Below are 15,298 nucleotides of genomic sequence, written 5' to 3'. Positions count from 1 at the left end.
GCCTACAGATTGAGAAAGAATCTTCACCAAGCTTCTATGTGGCAGATGAATAATATCCAGTAGATATAAAGAACTAAAGAAGATAAAAAGCAACAAATAAACTAATCCAATTAAAAATGGGGAACAGAGATAAACTGAAAAATTCTTGGTAGAGGAATATTGAATGGCAGAGAAACACTTAAAAGAATGTTCAATGTCATTAGCCATCAGGGAAATGCAAATCAAAATGACCCTGAGATTTCTCCTTACGCTCATCAGAATGATCATGATCAAAAACTCAAGTGACAACACATGCTGGAGAGGTTGTGGAGTAGGGGAACCCTCCTCCACTGCTGGAGGGAATGTGAACTTGTACAAACATTCTGGAAATCATTCTGGTGCTTTCTCAGACAACTAGGAATAGTGTTTCCTCAAGGTCCAGATAAACCACTCCTAGGCATATATCCAAAAGTGGCTCAAGTACACAATAAGAACATTTGCTCATCCATGTTTGTAGCAGCTTTATTTGTAATAGCCAGAAGCTGGAAACAGCACAGATCCCCCTCAACTGAAGAATGGATACAGAAATTGTAATACATCTACACAACTGAATATTACTCAGCAATGAAAAAAATCATGAAATTTGCAGGTCAATGGTTGTAACTGGAAAGGGTCATCCTGAGTGAGCTATCCCCAAAGCTGAAAGACACATAAGGTATATACTTACTCATATATATACATATAATATATATATAGACATATAATATAGCATAAACCTACTAAAATCTCTAGTCCTAGAGAATCTAAACAAGATGGAGGACTCAGGCTAAAATGCTCAATCCCATCCTGAAAGACAAAAGGATAGAAATCAGAAGACGGAGAAAACAGGGAACAATTTAGGTGCCTGCCACAGAAGGCTTTTGAAAGGTTGTGTCCTGCAGACTATCAAAACAGATGCTGAGATTTATGGCCAATTGTTGGGAAGAATGAATGGAATCTCATGAAATATTAGGAATTAGAAAGATCTGGAGAGAACAGGATCTCCAAAAGAAGAGAAACAGAACCAAAAACTTTGAACACAGGAATCATTCCTGAGGTCCATACTACAACCAATTACCATTCATAGAGATAACCTAGAACCTCTGCACAGATATAGCCCATGGCAATTCAGTGTCCAAATTTATTCCATATTAATGGAATCAGGGATTGCCTCTGACATGAACTGATTACCCTGATATTTGATCACCTCCCCCTGAGGGGGAAGCAGTCTTATCAGTCCACAGCAGATGACAATGCAGCCACCCCTGTTGAGATTTGATTGAATAGGTTCAGAAGGAAGGAGAGGAAGACCTCCACTACAGTGAACTTGAGGAGGGTCATAAGTGGAGATGGGAGAGAGAAGGTGTGATTCGGAGTGGAAGAGGGAGAATTTTATGGGAAGAGACAAATTGAATAAAGTGTATTTAATAAATTAAAATAAAAATTAAAAAAAATATGTGACACTTTTTCTGAACTTAGAGTAATGGACAAAGGAACTGTCATCTCTGGGTTTTGTGCTTTCTGTTAAAAAATAAGGAGAAGCAGGAGTCAACCAATATTCTCTGTGAGAGATTTATTAGGAGAGAAGGGGAAGCAGGACATGGAGAGAGAGAAAGAGAGAGAAAAGGGAAGGGGCACCTAAGGAGAGAAAACAGAGACAGAGAGAAAGAGTAAGAGGGTAATAGAGAGAACTAAGAGAGAGTAAGAGAGGAAAAGAAAGATTGTAGGAGAGAGATCACATGTCGGGGTTGGCCCTTTAAGGTGCAAGGTAACCACACCTTTCAGATGTGAACACCTGGCTGGCGACACATGATGACATCATAGGTTGCTGGATAACACAGGAGCAGGCTGTATTCCAAAATACTAGCACTTTCAGCTTCACAGATGGAGGCATGTAGTGCTGCTCAGCCTTTCTCTCAAGCAAGCTGTCCAATTTTGCCTTTTTAATAACTGCTTCCTAAAACTCTTACATTCTTTAATCTGTTGAATAACATCATTCTACATCTAAGCCAATCAGCACCTGAGAGAATCTTGAGGTGTCCGTAGAGATGAGTAAACAAACATTCCTCAGTGTCTAGTATCTCTTATCCTGCACATACATGACTTATTCTTGTGAAACCAACAAGCCTTTAACTCACTCCTTTATGAAAATCCCTCACCTTTACTCCTATTTGCAACTGTGATAATGTCAGGTAGGAAATGAAACTTTAATGTTTATTTAATAGCACAGCTTCCAACATAGGGAAGCTTCAATGTGATGTGGGATTAAGGGGAATGTGCTGAATGACAAGGATGACTCCTCCTGTTGTCTTCGATATGAAATTTCCTAACAGGCTGTCCACTTGGCCCTTTTAATAACTGACTCCTGAAACTCTTACTGGTTTAACCTGTTTTATGAGATTATTCTCAGTCTCAGCCAATCAGCACCTGAGAGAATCTTGAGGTTCCATGGATATGAGTAAGCAAACATTCCTCAGTGTCCAGTATCTCTCATCATTTGAACATGTGATTTTTCTTGTGAAACCCAAGAAGCATTTATCTCATCCCTTTATCCAGATCCAACACCTTCACTCCTGTTTACCCCTGTGGCAATCTCAGGTAGGAAATGAAACTTCAATGTTTATTTAACTGGACAGCTTACTCACTAGGTAAGCTTCAAAGAATGTGGGATTAAGGGAATTTTGATGAATCTCAAGGTGGTCTCCTACTGTGGTTTTGATTCTGAAATTTACTAGGTTGTGCTTTGAACTGAGTATACTTGCATACTCACTAAATATACCTTTACATTTTTATTGATATAATAACAAACTGACCCCAGGGTTACTTGGGGTATTGAGTCTTTAAGAACAGGGAAAAGGGAAGCAAACTTAGAATTTAGAACTGAGCCTCCTGTACTCCTGTACTCACTAAATGTACCTTCACATTCTTACTGATATAATAGGCAGGCTGAGCCTAGGGTTCCATGGAGTATTGAGTCTTTAAGAGCAAGGAAAAGAGAAGGAAACCAGACAATTCCAGGGACTGGATTGGATGAAACAAAGAAAGTTCAGTGAGTGCAAAAGGAGAACTGAGGACAAGATATTATTTGACAGCTGGTGTTGTTCCACACTAGTGTTGGCAATCCTCTATGAATAGGGTTGTCTTGGCTGACCAGGCTAGATCACCAGCTCTGTCCTCATCAGTGGTCAGTGAGGAACCCTCTTGGTCCTGGGTTTTACAGTTAAAATTGGGGATGGAGAACAGACAATGGGTCTGAAACATATGCCTAGGACACAAGAGCAGCAATGTTTCCTGCAGTGGTCCTCCAGGCAAACTCTCCAAATATAGTGATAGTGCCAGCATTGCTTGTTCAGAAGTATCACCTAAGCTCATGTGGTCTGACATAGCTGGTAAACACTAGTTCATGGTAAATATTCACTCATATAGACATAAAATATAGTATCAACCTACTAAAATCTCTAGATCTAAAGAAACTAATCAAGAGGAAGGACTCTGGCTAAAATGCTCAATCCCTATCCAGAAAGGCAATGATGGACATCAGAAGAAAGAGAAAACAGGGAACAAGTTAGGAGCCAGCCACAGACAGCCTTTGAAAGGCTCTGGCCTGCAGAATATCATAGCATATGCTGAGACTTATGGCCAATTGTTGGGCAGAGTGCATGGAATCTAGTGAAAGAAGGGGGAAAATAGTAAGATCGGGAGAGGACAGGAGCTCCACAAGGAGAGCAACAGAACCAAAAAAAAAAAAAAAAAAAAAAAAAAAGAGCACAGGGGTCTTTCCTAAGACTCATACTCTAACCAAATACCATGCTTGGAAATAACCTAGAATGCATGCACAGATGTAGCCCATTCCATTTCAGTGTTCAAGGTGGTTCCACAGTAATAGGAACAGGGACTGCCTCTGACATGAATTTATTGGCCTGCTCTTTGATCACCTCACTGTGATGGGGGAGCAGCCTTACCAGGCCACAGAGGAAGGCAAAGAAGTCACTACTGATGAGATCTGATAGACTAGTATCACAATGAAGGAGAGGAAGATATCCTCTATTAGTGCACTTGGAATTAGGCATGTGTGGAGAAGGTGGAGGGAAGGTGGTGTGGGGAGTAGCTTATGGGGGATGAAAAGTGAATAAAGTGAAATTAATAAAAATAAAAAGAAAAAATATTGAAAAAATACAATTCCTTTTGGAGTTATTAAAGGAGGATGTTCCTTGAGATTGATATGCTAATGGGAGTGACTAGACAGTAGGGAGTCTCTGTCACATTTTATCTTTGTTTCTGTTGGTCTACTTCTATTTTTGAATCTGTCTCTCTAGCTCTTTCTCTATCTCTATTTGTCAGTCTCCCTCTCTCTGCCTGCTGCTTAAGGTTCAGGGTGAAAAGCTGTCAGGTCTGGTGAAGGACTATAAGAAGATGACTGCTTGGTGACTTGATATCCTGAATGGTCTCTGTAAAAATATAAGCAAGTTCCCAAATAAACACTTTTTGTTCAATGAGTTGCCTTGTTCAAGAGCATTTTCAAACTAAGTAATTCACTGACCATGGACATATCTGTGCATTTAATAAATAATATTCAAATCTGTGATGATGTGAATCACACACTTGTGACTTTATTAATGACCACTTGAAAGAAATATGTGACACTTTTCCTGAACTAAGACTCTTGTACACAGGAACTGTCATCTCTGTGTTGTGTGCTTTCAGCTGCCCAGATTGAGGCATGTAGGGCTGATGACCCTTTCTCTCAAGCACTCTGTCTGCTTGTCCCTTTTAATAACTGACTACTGAACTTCATACTAGCTCTCACCTATTTCATGACATCATTCTCCTTCTCAGCCAATCAGCACCTGAGTGAATCTTGAGGTTTCCATGGAGATGAATGAACAAACTTTCCTCAGTGTCCAGTATATTTGATCCTGTGGCACATGTGAATTTTTCTTGGGAAATTCAACAAGCCTTTATCTAATCCCTTTATCCAGGCCCCACACTTTATTCCTGTTTACCTCTGTGACAATGTCAGGTAAGAAATTAAACTGTAATGTTTATTATTTAGGAGAGCCTCCTAAGTAGGGAATCTTCAAAGTGATGTGGGATTAAGAGGAATGTACGCAATGACAAGCTGATCTCCTACTGTGGTCTTAGATCTGAAATTTCCTACGTGGTGACCTTGAACTGAGCAGTTCCTGGCATACTTACTATATGAACCTTCACAATTTATTGATATAATAGGCTGGTAAGGTCTAGGGTCCCTTGGGGTATTGAGTCTTTAAGAGCAGGAAAACAAGAAGGAAATCAATCAATTACTGGGCCTGGTACACCTGTAACAGAGAATGAGCAGTATATGTAAAAGGAGAACTGAGGGGCAATAAACTTTTTGAAATCTGATGCTGTTCCACACTAGTATTGTCAACTCTCTGTGAACAGACTTGCCTTGGCTGACATTAGTGGATCAGCAGCTGTGTCCAACTGAGTGGTCAGTGAGGAACCCTCCTGGTCCTGGAGTTTAAAAATAAAACTGGGCCTTCTTGACAAAGAAATTGGTTATATGCCTAGGACACAATAGCATCTGTGTCCTCCAGACAAACTCTTTAAAAGTATTTTTAGTGCCAGAACTGCTTGTTCAAAGGTGCCACCTGACCTTATGGGGTCTGAGGTAGCTGGGTAACCACTTGTTTATGGTCAGGATCTCTTGCTCCATAATGAGTTTCTGCAAAGCATGCCATATATTGTCAAAAATCTGTCCTCCATTAGCAGAATCATTTTTCCATGTTAAAAAGTCATTGAAAAAGTTGTCAGCATATTATTTTTATTGATTATGTAATTTCATATAATATACATTACACTCCATTTCCATTGCTCCCAAGTTAAAATGGCTACAGTGTTTCACACTAAAAGATTTGTATCTTTAAAATATATCAATTGAAGTATATGTTGTTCATATTCTCATTGAAACATGATCAGAGTCTCACTGACAAGTCTCTTAAAGAAAACTGAGTTCCTCCTTGCTACATCCTGTCACCATCACCAACCACAAGAAGAAGCCATCATTCCAGAAGAGCTCTATACTTGATCCCCTTGATCACAGCTTTTCTTATGTATTTATTTATTATGATTTGTTCACTTTGTTTCCCCTCTGCTGCCCCCTCCCTCTTATACTTCCAGTCCCACCTACCCTCCTTCTTCTACTCCTATGCTCTTTCTCTATTTCCCTGATAGGATAAATCCTACCTCCTCTTCTACCTGACTATAGATTTTCAGGTCTCATCATGTCTGGCAGCATCATCTTCCTAAGTGACCTGATTCTCAGGGCATTCTTTTGATTTAATCCTCAATTCCCTCTCCTTATGGCACTCTTCCTGCCTCCTCTCCTGCAGGCTACCCAGAGCTCTGAGGGGATGGAGAATTTCATAGGAAAAGCCCATTTACAGCTCGATGTTTTAAAGTCTCTCTTTGCATAATATCACACTGTGGGTCTCTGTATGCTATGTCATTTGATGGAGAAGGAAGCATCTCTGTGGATCCAAGAACATGGTAGTCATCTATCAATTCAGAACAAAGAGCAATATATTTTAATAAGAATAAAATGTGTTGCTTTAAAATTTCAGTAGGATGTCCTGACCCAAGAATTCAAATAGCTGCCACTCAATCCTCCTGGTGGAGGACTGGTTTGGTCACAATTAGATGGCCTATTGGAACTTTAACCCCGAATATTAGGAGACCTCCTAATAAGTGAATACACACACCATATTTGTCTTTCTGCATTTTAGTTACTTAACACAGGATGTTTTTTTTTTCCTGGTTACATCTTTTTGCCTGAAAATATTTTGATGACATTTTCTTAGGTGAATAATTCTTCATTATGGAAATATTTCACATTTTCCCCAAACTAGATTGTCAGTCTCGTTCTTTAGACCTTAGGAGTTGCTGGGATGTTAATCATTGTATTGAATGAGAAACTATCAGAATAACTATGTTCTTTTAGCCTAGATGTCCCTGCATCTTTTTCTACTTCCTGGTGATTTGAATTGCAATGTCACCTTGAAGCTCATCTATTTTCATGTTTAGTCCCCATTGAGGAATTGTCTGGGAATGCCAAGGGGGTATGGTCTTGTTAATAGGAATTATATTACAGGAGGGTGTGCTGTGATGATGTTATGCCAAGACTACATGATGTGACCAGACATTCTGTAGTCTTTGTCTCTTCATCTGTCATATTCTATCATTGTTTCTGTTGGTCTTGGTCTCTCTATTTCTGAATCTGTCTCTCTAGCACTTTCTCTCTCAGTTTCTGTCTGTGTCCTGCTCTCTGCCTGCCACTTGTAGTTCAGTATGAAAAGCTCTCACTTCTGAAGGACTACAACAAGATGACATCTTGCTGAAATATCATCATGGATGGCTTCTGTAAAAATATAAGCCTTGTCCCAATTAAACTCTTTTTGTTCAATGATTTGCCTTGATCAGGGAGTGTTTTCTCAGTAAGTAATTAACTGACTGAGGACACATATATGGATTTAACAAATAATGGAATCTGTGATAATGAGAAAGTCACATGTCAAGGGCACATAACTTTATTAATAACCACTTTAAAGAATTATGGGAAATTATTTCTGAACAAGCCATTATCTCATCCATTTATCCAGATCCCACACTTTTCCTTCTGTTTACCTTTGTGACAATGTCAAGTAGGAAATTATCTTTAATGTTTATTTAATTGGAAATCTTCCCAAGCAGGGAATCTTCAAAGTGACATGGGAATAAGGGGAAAGTAATAAATGACAAGGTGTTCTCCCACTATGGACTTGTATCTGAAACTTCCTGGGAATTGACTTTGAACTGAGAAGTTACTCATGTACTCACTAAATGTACATTCACATTATTATTAATATAATAGGCTGGCAGTTTCTAGGGTTCCCTTGGGTTTTGAGTCTTTAAGAACAGGGAAAAGAGAAGGAAAACAGAAAATTTCTGGGACCGTTTTTCCTGAAACAGAGAATGAGTGCTGTATGTGAAAGGAGAACAGAAGGACAATAAACTATTTCACAGGTGGAATTGTTCCTCTCTAGTTTTGGCAACCCATTATGAACAGGGTTGCCTTGAAAGACATGGCTGGATTGCCAGCTGTGTCACAATCAGTGGTCAGTGAGAAACCTTCCTGGTCCTGTGGTTTACAGTTAAATTTGGGCCTACAGAGATATGGGACAGAGATATAGGACAGAGATATGGGTCCACTATGTATGCCTAGACACAAGAGCAGCTGTGTTTTCTGCTGTGGCACTTCCGATTAAACACTCAGAATATAGTGTTAGTGCCAGGACTACATGTTCAGAGGTGCCACCCGAGCTCATGTGGTCTGAGGTAGATGGGTAGTCCATATTTTTTGGCTAGAATTGAGTATGTTACATAATGTGTTCCAGTAAAGCATGCCTAATAAAATCAAACACTGCCATCATTTAGCGGAATTTTTCTCCATGGCAAAAGTCATTGTAAAGGTTGTCATTATATTATTTTTATTTATTATGTGGGAATTTCATATAATATTCTTTAAACACTTTTCCATGGCTCCCAGGTTGAAATTCCTACCCATGAGTCACAATAAAATTCTTTTTCATAAAAATAAATCAATTGTAATATGTGTTGTTCATATACTCATTGAAACATGATCAGATTCTCAATGCCAAGTCCCTTAAAGAAAACTGAGTACAGCTTTGCAGCACATAGGCACCATCCCCAAGAAGAAGCCATCAGCCCTGAACATCTCTATAATTTGTCACCTTGATTACAGTTTTCTTATTTATTACAATTTTTTACATTTGATCTCCCCTGCTGCCCCCGCACTCTTCTCCTTCAAGTCCAACACACCCTCTTTTTTCAAACCCTGTAACTTTTCTCTAGTTCCTGATTGTTAAGGTCCTCCTCCCTCTTCTATCTGACCCTACCTTATCAATATTCATCAAGATGGCTGTACCATCCTCCCCTGTGTACTCATTCTCAGAGCATTGTACTACTTTTGTCCTCAATTGCCTGTATTTATGTCACTCTCCCTGCCTCCTTTATTGTAGGCATTCCAGAGCTCTGAGGAGAGGGAGAATTTCATAGGAAAGCCCATTTAGCCCTGGTTGTTTTAAGGTCTCTCTCTGCATAATATGGGAATGTGAGTCTCTGTATGCAATCCCATTTGATGCAGAAGGAAGCATCTCTGTGGATCCAAGAATATGGTACTCATCTGTCAGTTGAGGGCAGCAAGGAATATATTTTAATAACATCAGCCTGGGTTACTTTCTGTAGGATACCCTGGCCCAACAACTCATTTAATGACCATCCATCCCCTAGTGGAAGACTGGTTTGGTTACAATTAGATGGCCTTTTGGAACTTTATCCCCCACTATTAGGAGAACTCCTAATAATTGATATATGCCATATTTGTCTTTCTGCATTTCAGTTACCTCACCCCATATGACTTTTCCTGGTTCCATCCTGAAAATAACATGATGTTATTTTTTTTTAGCAGAATAATACTTTGTTGTAGATTAATCCACATTTTCCCCAAAGGAGATTATCAGTCCTGTTCTCTAGACCTTAGAAGTTACTGGGACTTTAATCATTGTACTGAATGACAAACTATCAGGATAATTATGTTCTTTTAGCCTAGAAGTTCCTCCATCTTCTTCCACTTCCTGGTAATTTAAATTGCAATGTCTCCTTGAAGCTCATCTATTTTCATATTTAGTCTCCAGTGAGGAAATGTCTGGAAAAGCCTAGGAGGTATGGTCTTGTTAATAGGAATTATATTTCAGGAGAGTGTGCTGTGAGGTTGATATGCCAATGAAAGTGACCAGAAAGAATGGAATCTTTGTCTCTTGATATCTGTCACGTTCTAGCATTTTTTCTGTTGGTTTCAATATCACTATTTTTGAATCTGTCTCTCTAGATCTTTCTCTCTCTGTCTCTGTCTGTCTCCCGCCTCTGCCTGCCACTTGTGGTTCAATATGAAAAGCTCTCAGTTCTACTGAAGGAGTACAACGAAATGACTGCTTGATGACGTGATATCATAGATGATTTCTGTAAAATATTAGCAAGGTCTCAACTAAATGTTTTTTTATTCAAAGGTTATCCTTAGGCAGGGAGCATTTCCACAGTAAGTAATTCACTGACTGAGGACATATATGTGCATTCAATAAATAATATTAGATTCTGTGATAATTAATGACCACTTCAAAAAACATATGTGGCACTATTCCTAAACTAAGAGTCTTGGATACAGTAACTGACATCTCTGGGTTGTTTCCTTTCAGCTGCCCAGATTGAGGCATGTGAGGCTGACCACCCTTTCTCTCAAGCATGCTGTCAACTTGGCCTTTTTAATAACTGGCCCTGAAACTCTTACTGGCTTTCACCTCTGGCATGCCATCATTCTCCTTCTCAGCCAATCAGTACCCGAGAGAATTTTGAGTTTCCCATGGAGAAGAGTAAACAAACTTTCCTCATTTTACAGTATCTATGATCCAGTTTTTTACTTTTTCTTGTGAAACACAACAAACCTTTATCTCAACTCTTTATTCAGATCACACACCTTTACTCCAGTTCATCTCTGTGACAATATCAGGTAGAAAATGAAACTTTCATGTTTATTTATTAGGACAGCTTCCTAAGTAGGGAAGCTTCAAAGTGATGTGGGATTAAGGGGAATGTACTCAATGATGAGGCAGTAGGTTGTGACTTTCAACTGAACAGTTACTTGGGAACTCACTAAATGTACCTTCCCATTCTTATTTATAGGTTCTCATAATAGGTTTTCATGGTCCATCGTTTCCTGGAGTATTGAGTTTTTAAAAACAAGAAAAAGAGATGTAAATCAGACAGTTCCTTGGACTGGTTAGCTGAAAGAGAGAAAGATCAGTGAGTGTAAAATGTGAATTGAAGGGCAGTAAACTCTTTCACAGCTGGTGTTATTCCACACTAGTTCAGCAAACCTCTACTAGTAGGGATGCCTTGGATGACATGGCTAGATCAGCAGCTATGACATACAAAACGGTCCCTCAGGAATCCATCTGAACCTGGGATTTAAAATTAAAACTTGGGTATCAATTTGCTCCTGCAAGAGGTCAATCCTCTGATTGAACACCATCAAGCTTCCTTTTAGTTGAGCATTAATTCTTTTATGTACAACTAAGGCATGAGCTACATTGGCTAAATGATTATTCAGGGTCTGAGCAGTCTGCCCAGTATGACTCATGGCTAATGCCCTGGTGGTAGCTCCAACAGCCGTCAATGAGATGGTAGTAACAATGGTGGCTATAGTTCCAAGATCCCTTTTCTGTCTGAAGAGAGTCATAGCGTGAGGGGCATCAATGGGCATAGGCACCCAGTGAGGCATGCGAGTAACCAGGGCATACCTAAATTTACTAGCATTCCAGCATTGGGCAAAAAAGCAAGTATCATTACCACAATTACTTGGCTCTATCTGGCTAATAATGAATAAAAATGGGGGATATAGACAAACAGGTGTGGGCTTATAGGAAATATTATGAGAAGCCTTAACCCCTCGTTGGAACATCCTGCGTCAGTTCTAGAACTAGCAGTGGTGGTGTCCGAGGTCTGAGTAGGTTCAGGAGACCATTGTCCCCAGGGGCGAGACGTGCTCCATGCCAATTGACTAACTCCATGTTTTCCTCCAATTTTGAAAGTCATTTAAGGTTCTTAAATTATTTTTTTCCCTTTTTTCTTAAATTTTTCATCAATTACACTTTATTCATTCTGCATCCCCCCATAAGCCCCTCCCTCCTCCCATCCCAATCCCACCCTCCCTCCTCCCTCTGCTTGCATGCCACTCCCCAAGTCCACTAATAGGGGAGGTTCTCCTCTCTTTTCTGATCTTAGTATGTCAGTTCACATCAAAAGTGGCTGGATTGTTCTCTAAAGGGGGAACTGTAGAGAGCTGCGGAATGCTATGCCTTAAAGATGGAGCTGGTTTCCGCCTTCCACCTTCCCGATGGTGAGTGCTCTCTGTCACGAACAACTCCACATTTGGCTAAGGCCGAGGATCTGGCTTGCTTCCATGTATGTGGACCTATCTGCATTGCCCCCGTGGCACGCCTGGGTTGGCTACCCAGAGGCTATTTAAGCTGTGGGCTGGCTTTCCCCGGGGTCCGAGGATTGTTCAGTGTTCCTGAATAAACTGCATTGAAAAAAAAAAAAAAAAAAAAAAAAAAAAAAACAACACAGGAAAAAAAAAAAAATTAAAACTTGGCCTTCAGGCCAGAGAAATGGGTCTGTGTTATATGCCTAGCACACAAGAGCAGCTGCGTTTCTGCTGTGGTTCTCCAGACAAACCCTCTAAATGTAGTGTTAGTGCCAGGAATGATACTTGAGAGGTGCCACCTGAGCTCATGGGATCTGAGGTACCTGGATAACCACTAGGTCATGGCTAGGATTCTCTGGTACATAAAAAATTTCTGGAAAGCATGCCTTACATGTCAAACTCTGTCCTCCTGTAGCAGAATCTCTTCTGCCAGTTAAAAGTCAGTGCAAAAGTTGTCAAGATATCATTTTTTAAATTTATTTTGTGGGAATTTCATATAACATACATTACAATCCTTTTCCATTATTCCCAGGTTCAAATTCCTACCTTTGTGTCACACTATTTTTTTAATACATCAATTCTAATAATTCTTATTCATATACTCATTGGAACATGATCAGAATCTCTGTGCCAACTCACTTAAAGAAAATTGGGTTCATCCTTGCCCCACACTCGCACTACCCACAAGAAGCCATCAGTCCTGAAGAGCTGTATGATTCATAACCTTCATCAGACTTTTTCTTATGAATTTATTTATTATGATTTGTTCCCTTTGTTTCAACTCAGCTGTCCCAACCTCTTCTGCTCGCAGTCCTACTCAAGCTCCTTCTTCTACCCCTATGCCATGTCTCTAGTTCTCTGATGACATAGGGTATCTCATCTTCCCACTTCTGTCTGACCCTAGCTTATTAGGCTTCAACCAGGCTGAGTGCATCATCTTCCTCTGCAGCCTGATTCTCAAGGCAATATTCTCCTTGTGTCCTCAGTTCCCTCTATTTACACACTCTTCTTACCTACTCTCCTGCTGGCTTCCCAGAGTCCGGAGGGAAGGGAGAATTTCATAGAGTAATCCCATTTAGAGCTGGGTGTTATAAGGTCTCTGAATAATATCAGACTATGGGACTTTGTATGCAATCCCATTTGATGAAGAAGGAAGCATTTCTGTGGATGAAAGAACATTTCACTGATCTATTATTTGATGGTGAAGAGCAACATATTTTAATTACAACAACCTGGGTTGCTTGAAAATTTCTGTAGGATACCCTGACACAACAACTCAATTAACTGACACCCAAACTCCCTAGTGGAAGACAGGTTTGATCACAATAGATGGTCTATTGGAACTTTATCCCTCACTATTATTAGATCTAATAAGTGAATATATTCCATATTTGTTTTTCTGCATTTTAGCTACTTCAAACTGGGTGATTTTTCCTGGTTCTATCCTTTTGCCTGAAAATATCATGATGTCATTATCTCAGCTGAATAGTACTCCATTATGGAAACATTCCACATTTTTCCCAAAGAAATTTGTCTTCCATGTTTTTTAGTCCATGGAAGTTGCTGGAACTTTAATCATTGTATTGAATGACAAACTTTCAAGAGAACTATGTTCTTTTAGCCTAGAAGTCCCTCCATCTTCTTCCACTTCCTGGTGATTTGACTTGCAATTTCTCCTTGAAGCTTATCTATTTACGTGTTTAGTCCCCAGAGAGGAAATGTCTGGGATCCATTAGAAGGTATGCCTTGTTAGGTAATTTTATTCCTATTGCAGTTATATTATAAGAGGGTGTGCTCTGAGGTTGATATGCCAAAGAAAGTGACCAGACAGAATGGAGTCTCTGTCTCTCAGTCTCTACACTTTATATCTTTGTTGTGTTGGTCTAGGACTCTCTATTTCTGATTTTTTCTCTCTAGGTCTTTCTTCCCAGTGAGTAAATGTCTGGGAATGTGGAATTAAGACGAATGTACCGAATGACAAAGTTGTCTCCTACGTGGTCTTGTATTTGAAATTTCCAAGGTTGTTACTTTGAACTGAGCCATTACTGGGGTACTGACTAAATGCACCTTCAGATACTTATTTATATAATATGCTGGCAGGGTCAAGGGTTCCCTGGGTACTGAATCTTTAAGAGCAGAGTAAGAGAACATATCCTGAGAGTCTTGCAGGCTAGTCTAACAGGGTCCACATGAAAGAGGGAGTGTGAATGTGGGGGAAAGAGATCTAAAGTATAGAGACAAGACAGATTCCATTTCAAGTCTTAGTTTACAGAACTTGCAATAAATGCTTAAAAAGCAAAGGGTACAAGTAATTTTTTTTTCTCAATAGCAATACATCTGTGCCACCTGGCAAATATCCAGAAATTTACTCAAGGTTATATCAAGTTTGCTCTCTGGTTTAAAAGGTTGCAGATAGCTTGCTATCTACTTCTCAGGCCTACAACACCCTGCTTGCAGAGACCACCAAGTAGAATATCTGAGACATGGATCTTAAATAAGACCTGCATCTGCCATGGCCAAGAGGCAGAATTCCAATAACCAGACACTTTATTTTGTGGAGAGCCTTACTTAAATTGTTGAAATGTGCATTTTTTTCTTTCTTGTAATCAGGGTCTCAGATGTGATTTTTATGAACCTCTGTCTTAGGTTGGAAAAACTACAATTTTACTCTTACACCTCAATGACTTACCTGCATATCAAATCAGATTGTAAGAGATCTTTAATTTAAATTCATGCAACTGCACTTGCATGTGTTGAAGTTGTTGAAGAAGAAAATGTAACAAACAAGGAAGGGAGGCACAAGCCAACAAACCCATACCCACAATGCCACAAGTGTCAGTTGCCACTTAAGCACAGAGTCAAAGGATCAAAAGTGCCTCCTGAGTAAATATATCCCAGGCTATATTGGCCAATTCTAATCTAGGTTTCATGGTAGATTCTATATCATGAATCTTACTTCTCATCATTAACATGCCTAATGAGAAGTTTTGCTGGGCCAAATACCAGCAAGATGATTCTGAACCTGAGTCCAATTAAATTGTGTTTGATCATATTAAGAATCAGAAACCCTAACAGGAATCATAACAAAAGCAGTTTGCTTAACAACTAATTCTGAAAGAGCATTATTATCAGCACTAACACAATTAGTAAGATTGTAATATACACATTTATTTGAATAGGTATCATTGTTCTTAAAATGTC

This window comes from Meriones unguiculatus, assembly GCF_030254825.1.
Source record: "Meriones unguiculatus strain TT.TT164.6M chromosome Y unlocalized genomic scaffold, Bangor_MerUng_6.1 ChrY_unordered_Scaffold_25, whole genome shotgun sequence".
Lineage (NCBI taxonomy): Eukaryota > Metazoa > Chordata > Mammalia > Rodentia > Muridae > Meriones > Meriones unguiculatus.
Note: the sequence above shows the minus strand (reverse complement) of the source record.